The following is a 9,414-nucleotide window of genomic DNA, read 5'->3' as shown; positions in this document are numbered from 1 at the left end:
TGTGTTCACATTGCTTCGCAGAATTGCTTTTGTGCAGAAAACAGTAACACTTGTTCAGAAGGAAAGAAAGCACAGAGCCCCAGATTCTATGTTGTCCTGGAGAGCTTGCAGAGCACTGGGGAAAGGCAGGCAGAGAATTCCCTGCTAGCACCTTCTCTGTGCCTGTTCACATTGCTTCGCAGAATTGCTTTTGTGCAGAAAACAGTAACACTTGTTCAGAACGAAAGAAAGCACAGAGCCCCAGATTTTATGTTGTCCTGGAGAGCTTGCAGAGCACTGGGGAAAGGCAGGCAGAGAATTCCCTACTAGCACCTTCTCTGTGCCTGGGAAGCAGATGTGTTCACATTGCTTCGCAGAATTGCTTTTGTGCAGAAAACAGTAACACTTGTTCAGAACGAAAGAAAGCACAGAGCCCCAGATTTTATGTTGTCCTGGAGAGCTTGCAGAGCACTGGGGAAAGGCAGGCAGAGAATTCCCTGCTAGCACCTTCTCTGTGCCTGGGAAGCAGAAGTGTTCACATTGCTTCGCAGAATTGCTTTTGTGCAGAAAACAGTAACACTTGTTCAGAACGAAAGAAAGCAGAGAGCCCCAGATTCTATGTTGTCCTGGAGAGCTTGCAGAGCACTGGGGAAAGGCAGGCAGAGAATTCCCTGCTAGCACCTTCTCTGTGCCTGGGAAGCAGAAGTGTTCACATTGCTTCGCAAGAATCGCTTTTGTGCAGAAAACAGTAACACTTGTTCAGAACGAAAGAAAGCAGAGAGCCCCAGATTTTATGTTGTCCTGGAGAGCTTGCAGAGCACTGGGGAAAGGCAGGCAGAGAATTCCCTGCTAGCACCTTCTCTGTGCCTTTTAAGCAGATGTGTTCACATTGCTTCGCAGAATCGCTTTTGTGCAGAAAACACTAACACTTGTTCAGAAGGAAAGAAAGCACAGAGCCCCAGATTCTATGTTGTCCTGGAGAGCTTGCAGAGCACTGGGGAAAGGCAGGCACAGAATTCCCTGCTAGCACCTTCTCTGTGCCTGTGAAGCACATGTGTTCACATTGCTTCGCAAGAATCGCTTTTGTGCAGAAAACAGTAACACTTGTTCAGAACGAAAGAAAGCACAGAGCCCCAGATTCTATGTTGTCTTGGAGAGCTTGCAGAGCACTGGGGAAAGGCAGGCAGAGAATTCCTTGCTAGCACCTTCTCTGTGCCTGGGAAGCAGAAGTGTTCACATTGCTTCGCAAGAATCGCTTTTGTGCAGAAAACACTAACACTTGTTCAGAAGGAAAGAAAGCACAGAGCCCCAGATTTTATGTTGTCCTGGAGAGCTTGCAGAGCACTGGGGAAAGGCAGGCAGAGAATTCCCTGCTAGCACCTTCTCTGTGCCTTTTAAGCAGATGTGTTCACATTGCTTCGCAAGAATCTCTTTTGTGCAGAAAACAGTAACACTTGTTCAGAACGAAAGAAAGCAGAGAGCCCCAGATTTTATGTTGTCCTGGAGAGCTTGCAGAGCACTGGGGAAAGGCAGGCAGAGAATTCCTTGCTAGCACCTTCTCTGTGCCTGGGAAGCAGAAGTGTTCAAATTGCTTCGCAAGAATCGCTTTTGTGCAGAAAACAGTAACACTTGTTCAGAAGGAAAGAAAGCACAGAGCCCCAGATTTTATGTTGTCCTGGAGAGCTTGCAGAGCACTGGGGAAAGGCAGGCAGAGAATTCCCTGCTAGCACCTTCTCTGTGCCTGTTCACATTGCTTCGCAGAATCGCTTTTGTGCAGAAAACAGTAACACTTGTTCAGAACGAAAGAAAGCACAGAGCCCCAGATTCTATGTTGTCCTGGAGAGCTTGCAGAGCACTGGGGAAAGGCAGGCAGAGAATTCCTTGCTAGCACCTTCTCTGTGCCTGGGAAGCAGATGTGTTCACATTGCTTCGCAGAATTGCTTTTGTGCAGAAAACAGTAACACTTGTTCAGAACGAAAGAAAGCACAGAGCCCCAGATTCTATGTTGTCCTGGAGAGCTTGCAGAGCACTGGGGAAAGGCAGGCATAGAATTCCCTGCTAGCACCTTCTCTGTGCCTGGGAAGCAGATGTGTTCACATTGCTTCGCAGAATTGCTTTTGTGCAGAAAACAATAACACTTGTTCAGAACGAAAGAAAGCACAGAGCCCCAGATTTTATGTTGTCCTGGAGAGCTTGCAGAGCACTGGGGAAAGGCAGGCAGAGAATTCCCTGCTAGCACCTTCTCTGTTCCTGGGAAGCAGATGTGTTCACATTGCTTCGCAGAATTGCTTTTGTGCAGAAAACAGTAACACTTGTTCAGAACGAAAGAAAGCACAGAGCCCCAGATTCTATGTTGTCCTGGAGAGCTTGCAGAGCACTGGGGAAAGGCAGGCAGAGAATTCCCTGCTAGCACCTTCTCTGTGCCTGTTCACATTGCTTCGCAGAATTGCTTTTGTGCAGAAAACAGTAACACTTGTTCAGAACGAAAGAAAGCACAGAGCCCCAGATTTTATGTTGTCCTGGAGAGCTTGCAGAGCACTGGGGAAAGGCAGGCAGAGAATTCCCTACTAGCACCTTCTCTGTGCCTGGGAAGCAGATGTGTTCACATTGCTTCGCAGAATTGCTTTTCTGCAGAAAACAGTAACACTTGTTCAGAACGAAAGAAAGCACAGAGCCCCAGATTTTATGTTGTCCTGGAGAGCTTGCAGAGCACTGGGGAAAGGCAGGCAGAGAATTCCCTGCTAGCACCTTCTCTGTGCCTGGGAAGCAGAAGTGTTCATATTGCTTCTCAGAATCACTTTTGTGCAGAAAACAGTAACACTTGTTCAGAACGAAAGAAAGCAGAGAGCCCCAGATTCTATGTTGTCCTGGAGAGCTTGCAGAGCACTGGGGAAAGGCAGGCAGAGAATTCCCTGCTAGCACCTTCTCTGTGCCTGGGAAGCAGAAGTGTTCACATTGCTTCGCAAGAATCGCTTTTGTGCAGAAAACAGTAACACTTGTTCAGAACGAAAGAAAGCAGAGAGCCCCAGATTTTATGTTGTCCTGGAGAGCTTGCAGAGCACTGGGGAAAGGCAGGCAGAGAATTCCCTGCTAGCACCTTCTCTGTGCCTTTTAAGCAGATGTGTTCACATTGCTTCGCAGAATCGCTTTTGTGCAGAAAACACTAACACTTGTTCAGAAGGAAAGAAAGCAGAGAGCCCCAGATTCTATGTTGTCCTGGAGAGCTTGCAGAGCACTGGGGAAAGGCAGGCAGAGAATTCCCTGCTAGCACCTTCTCTGTGCCTGGGAAGCAGAAGTGTTCACATTGCTTCGCAAGAATCGCTTTTGTGCAGAAAACAGTAACACTTGTTCAGAACGAAAGAAAGCAGAGAGCCCCAGATTCTATGTTGTCCTGGAGAGCTTGCAGAGCACTGGGGAAAGGCAGGCACAGAATTCCCTGCTAGCACCTTCTCTGTGCCTGGGAAGCACATGTGTTCACATTGCTTCGCAGAATCGCTTTTGTGCAGAAAACAGTAACACTTGTTCAGAACGAAAGAAAGCACAGAGCCCCAGATTCTATGTTGTCTTGGAGAGCTTGCAGAGCACTGGGGAAAGGCAGGCAGAGAATTCCTTGCTAGCACCTTCTCTGTGCCTGGGAAGCAGAAGTGTTCACATTGCTTCGCAAGAATCGCTTTTGTGCAGAAAACACTAACACTTCTTCAGAAGGAAAGAAAGCACAGAGCCCCAGATTTTATGTTGTCCTGGAGAGCTTGCAGAGCACTGGGGAAAGGCAGGCAGAGAATTCCCTGCTAGCACCTTCTCTGTGCCTTTTAAGCAGATGTGTTCACATTGCTTCGCAAGAATCTCTTTAGTGCAGAAAACAGTAACACTTGTTCAGAACGAAAGAAAGCAGAGAGCCCCAGATTTTATGTTGTCCTGGAGAGCTTGCAGAGCACTGGGGAAAGGCAGGCATAGAATTCCCTGCTAGCACCTTCTCTGTGCCTGGGAAGCAGATGTGTTCACATTGCTTCGCAGAATTGCTTTTGTGCAGAAAACAGTAACACTTGTTCAGAACGAAAGAAAGCACAGAGCCCCAGATTTTATGTTGTCCTGGAGAGCTTGCAGAGCACTGGGGAAAGGCAGGCAGAGAATTCCCTGCTAGCACCTTCTCTGTGCCTGGGAAGCAGATGTGTTCACATTGCTTCGCAGAATCGCTTTTGTGCAGAAAACACTAACACTAGTTCAGAAGGAAAGAAAGTACAGAGCCCCAGATTTTATGTTGTCCTGGAGAGCTTGCAGAGCACTGGGGAAAGGCAGGCAGAGAATTCCCTGCTAGCACCTTCTCTGTGCCTGGGAAGCAGAAGTGTTCACATTGCTTCGCAGAATCGCTTTTGTGCAGAAAACAGTAACACTTGTTCAGAACGAAAGAAAGCAGAGAGCCCCAGATTCTATGTTGTCCTGGAGAGCTTGCAGAGCACTGGGGAAAGGCAGGCAGAGAATTCCCTGCTATCACCTTCTCTGTGCCTGGGAAGCAGATGTGTTCACATTGCTTCGCAGAATCGCTTTTGTGCAGAAAACAGTAACACTTGTTCAGAACAAAAGAAAGCAGAGAGCCCCAGATTTTATGTTGTCCTGGAGAGCTTGCAGAGCACTGGGGAAAGGCAGGCAGAGAATTCCTTGCTAGCACCTTCTCTGTGCCTGGGAAGCAGAAGTGTTCACATTGCTTCGCAAGAATCGCTTTTGTGCAGAAAACACTAACACTTGTTCAGAAGGAAAGAAAGCACAGAGCCCCAGATTTTATGTTGTCCTGGAGAGCTTGCAGAGCACTGGGGAAAGGCAGGCACAGAATTCCCTGCTAGCACCTTCTCTGTGCCTGTTCACATTGCTTCGCAGAATCACTATTGTGCAGAAAACAGTAACACTTGTTCAGAACGAAAGAAGGCACAGAGCCCCAGATTCTATGTTGTCCTGGAGAGCTTGCAGATCACTGGGGAAAGGCAGGAAGAGAATTCCCTGCTAGCACCTTCTCTGTGCCTGTTCACATTGCTTCGCAGAATCGCTTTTGTGCAGATAACAGTAACACTTGTTCAGAAGGAAAGAAAGCACAGAGCCCCAGATTCTATGTTGTCCTGGAGAGCTTGCAGAGCACTGGGGAAAGGCAGGCAGAGAATTCCTTGCTAGCACCTTCTCTGTTCCTGGGAAGCAGATGTGTTCACATTGCTTCGCAGAATTGCTTTTGTGCAGAAAACAGTAACACTTGTTCAGAAGGAGAGAAAGCACAGAGCCCCAGATTTTATGTTGTCCTGGAGAGCTTGCAGAGCACTGGGGAAAGGCAGGCAGAGAATTCCCTGCTAGCACCTTCTCTGTGCCTGTTCACATTGCTTCGCAGAATCGCTTTTGTGCAGAAAACAGTAACACTTGTTCAGAATGAAAGAAAGCAGAGAGCCCCAGATTCTATGTTGTCCTGGAGATCTTGCAGAGCACTGGGGAAAGGCAGGCAGAGAATTCCTTGCTAGCAACTTCTCTGTGCCTGGGAAGCAGATGTGTTCACATTGCTTCACAGAATCGCTTTTGTGCAGAAAACAGTAACACTTGTTCAGAACGAAAGAAAGCACAGAGCCCCAGATTCTATGTTGTCCTGGAGAGCTTGCAGAGCACTGGGGAAAGGCAGGCAGAGAATTCCTTGCTAGCACCTTCTCTGTGCCTGGGAATCAGATGTGTTCACATTGCTTCGCAGAATCGCTTTTGTGCAGAAAACAGTAACACTTGTTCAGAAGGAAAGAAAGCACAGAGCCCCAGATTTTATGTTGTCCTGGAGAGCCTGCAGAGCACTGGGGAAAGGCAGGCAGAGAATTCCTTGCTAGCACCTTCTCTGTGCCTGGGAAGCAGAAGTGTTCACATTGCTTCGCAGAATCGCTTTTGTGCAGAAAACAGTAACACTTGTTGAGAAGGAAAGAAAGCACAGAGCCCCAGATTTTATGTTGTCCTGGAGAGCTTGCAGAGCACTGGGGAAAGGCAGGCAGAGAATTCCCTGCTAGCACCTTCTCTGTGCCTGTTCACATTGCTTCGCAGAATCGCTTTTGTGCAGAAAACAGTAACACTTGTTCAGAACGAAAGAAAGCACAGAGCCCCAGATTCTATGTTGTCCTGGAGAGCTTGCAGAGCACTGGGGAAAGGCAGGCAGAGAATTCCTTGCTAGCACCTTCTCTGTGCCTGGGAAGCCGAAGTGTTCACATTGCTTCGCAAGAATCGCTTTTGTGCAGAAAACAGTAACACTTGTTCAGAACGAAAGAAAGCACAGAGCCCCAGATTTGCTGTTGTCCTGGAGAGCTTGCAGAGCACTGGGGAAAGGCAGGCAGAGAATTCCCTGCTAGCACCTTCTCTGTGCCTGGGAAGCAGAAGTGTTCACATTGCTTCGCAGAATCGCTTTTGTGCAGAAAACAGTAACACTTGTTCAGAAGGAAAGAAAGCACAGAGCCCCAGATTCTATGTTGTCCTGGAGAGCTTGCAGAGCACTGGGGAAAGGCAGGCAGAGAATTCCCTGCTAGCACCTTCTCTGTGCGTGGGAAGCAGATGTGTTCACATTGCTTTGCAGAATCGCTTTTGTGCAGAAAACAGTAACACTTGTTCAGAACGAAAGAAAGCAGAGAGCCCCAGATTTTATGTTGTCCTGGAGAGCTTGCAGAGCACTGGGGAAAGGCAGGCAGAGAATTCCTTGCTAGCACCTTCTCTGTGCCTGGGAAGCAGATGTGTTCACATTGCTTCGCAAGAATCGCTTTTGTGCAGAAAACAGTAACACTTGTTCAGAAGGAAAGAAAGCACAGAGCCCCAGATTTTATGTTGTCCTGGAGAGCTTGCAGAGCACTGGGGAAAGGCAGGCAGAGAATTCCTTGCTAGCACCTTCTCTGTGCCTGGGAAGCAGAAGTGTTCACATTGCTTCGCAGAATCGCTTTTGTGCAGAAAACAGTAACACTTGTTCAGAATGAAAGAAAGCACAGAGCCCCAGATTCTATGTTGTCCTGGAGAGCTTGCAGAGCACTGGGGAAAGGCAGGCAGAGAATTCCCTGCTAGCACCTTCTCTGTGCCTGTTCACATTGCTTCGCACAAACGCTTTTGTGCAGAAAACAGTAACACTTGTTCAGAACGAAAGAAAGCACAGAGCCCCAGATTCTATGTTGTCCTGGAGAGCTTGCAGAGCACTGGGGAAAGGCAGGCAGAGAATTCCCTGCTAACACCTTCTCTGTGCCTGGGAAGCAGAAGTGTTCACATTGCTTCGCAAGAATCGCTTTTTTGCAGAAAACACTAACACTTGTTCAGAACGAAAGAAAGCACAGAGCCCCAGATTCTATGTTGTCCTGGAGAGCTTGCAGAGCACTGGGGAAAGGCAGGCAGAGAATTCCTTGCTAGCACCTTCTCTGTGCCTGGGAAGCAGAAGTGTTCACATTGCTTCGCAAGAATCGCTTTTGTGCAGAAAACAGTAACACTTGTTCAGAAGGAAAGAAAGCACAGAGCCCCAGATTTTATGTTGTCCTGGAGAGTTTGCAGAGCACTGGGGAAAGGCAGGCACAGAATTCCCTGCTAGCACCTTCTCTGTGCCTGTTCACATTGCTTCGCAGAATCGCTTTTGTGCAGAAAACACTAACACTTGTTCAGAACGAAAGAAAGCACAGAGCCCCAGATTCTATGTTGTCCTGGAGAGCTTGCAGAGCACTGGGGAAATGCAGGCATAGAATTCCCTGCTAGCACCTTCTGTGTGCCTGGGAAGCAGAAGTGTTCACATTGCTTCGCAGAATCGCTTTTGTGCAGAAAACAGTAACACTTGTTCAGAACGAAAGAAAGCAGAGAGCCCCAGATTCTATGTTGTCCTGGAGAGCTTGCAAAGCACTGGGGAAAGGCAGGCAGAGAATTCCCTGCTAGCACCTTCTCTGTGCCTGGGAAGCAGAAGTGTTCACATTGCTTCACAGAATCGCTTTTGTGCAGAAAACACTAACACTTGTTCAGAACGAAGGAAAGCAGAGTGCCCCAGATTCTATGTTGTCCTGGAGAGCTTGCAGAGCACTGGGGAAAGGCAGGCAGAGAATTCCTTGCTAGCACCTTCTCTGTGTCTGGGAAGCAGACGTGTTCACATTGCTTTGCAGAATCGCTTTTGTGCAGAAAACAGTAACACTTGTTCAGAACGAAAGAAAGCAGAGAGCCCCAGATTTTATGTTGTCCTGGAGAGCTTGCAGAGCACTGGGGAAAGGCAGGCAGAGAATTCCTTGCTAGCACCTTCTCTGTGCCTGGGAAGCAGAAGTGTTCACATTGCTTCGCAAGAATCGCTTTTGTGCAGAAAACAGTAACACTTGTTCAGAAGGAAAGAAAGCACAGAGCCCCAGATTCTATGTTGTCCTGGAGAGCTTGCAGAGCACTGGGGAAAGGCAGGCAGAGAATTCCTTGCTAGCACCTTCTCTGTGCCTGGGAAGCAGAAGTGTTCACATTGCTTCGCAGAATCGCTTTTGTGCAGAAAACAGTAACACTTGTTCAGAAGGAAAGAAAGCACAGAGCCCCAGATTTTATGTTGTCCTGGAGAGCTTGCAGAGCACTGGGGAAAGGCAGGCAGAGAATTCCCTGCTAGCACCTTCTCTGTGCCTGTTCACATTGCTTCGCAGAATCGCTTTTGTGCAGAAAACAGTAACACTTGTTCAGAACGAAAGAAAGCACAGAGCCCCAGATTTGCTGTTGTTCTGGAGAGCTTGCAGAGCACTGGGGAAAGGCAGGCAGAGAATTCCCTGCTAGCACCTTCTCTGTGCCTGGGAAGCAGAAGTGTTCACATTACTTCGCAAGAATCGCTTTTGTGCAGAAAACACTAACACTTGTTCAGAACGAAAGAAAGCACAGAGCCCCAGATTCTATGTTGTCCTGGAGAGCTTGCAGAGCACTGGGGAAAGGCAGGCAGAGAATTCCCTGCTAGCACCTTCTCTGTGCCTGTTCACATTGCTTCGCAGAATCGCTTTTGTGCAGAAAACAGTAACACTTGTTCAGAACGAAAGAAAGCACAGAGCCCCAGATTCTATGTTGTCCTGGAGAGCTTGCAGAGCACTGGGGAAAGGCAGGCAGAGAATTCCCTGCTAGCACCTTCTCTGTGCCTGGGAAGCAGAAGTGTTCACATTGCTTCGCAAGAATCGCTTTTGTGCAGAAAACAGTAACACTTGTTCAGAAGGAAAGAAAGCACAGAGCCCCAGATTTTATGTTGTCCTGGAGAGTTTGCAGAGCACTGGGGAAAGGCAGGCAGAGAATTCCCTGCTAGCACCTTCTCTGTGCCTGTTCACATTGCTTCGCAGAATCGCTTTTGTGCAGAAAACACTAACACTTGTTCAGAACGAAAGAAAGCACAGAGCCCCAGATTCTATGTTGTCCTGGAGAGCTTGCAGAGCACTGGGGAAATGCAGGCAGAGAATTCCCTGCTAGCACCTTCTC

Source organism: Strix aluco, chromosome 35, assembly GCF_031877795.1.
Source record: "Strix aluco isolate bStrAlu1 chromosome 35, bStrAlu1.hap1, whole genome shotgun sequence".
NCBI lineage: Eukaryota > Metazoa > Chordata > Aves > Strigiformes > Strigidae > Strix > Strix aluco.
Note: the sequence above shows the minus strand (reverse complement) of the source record.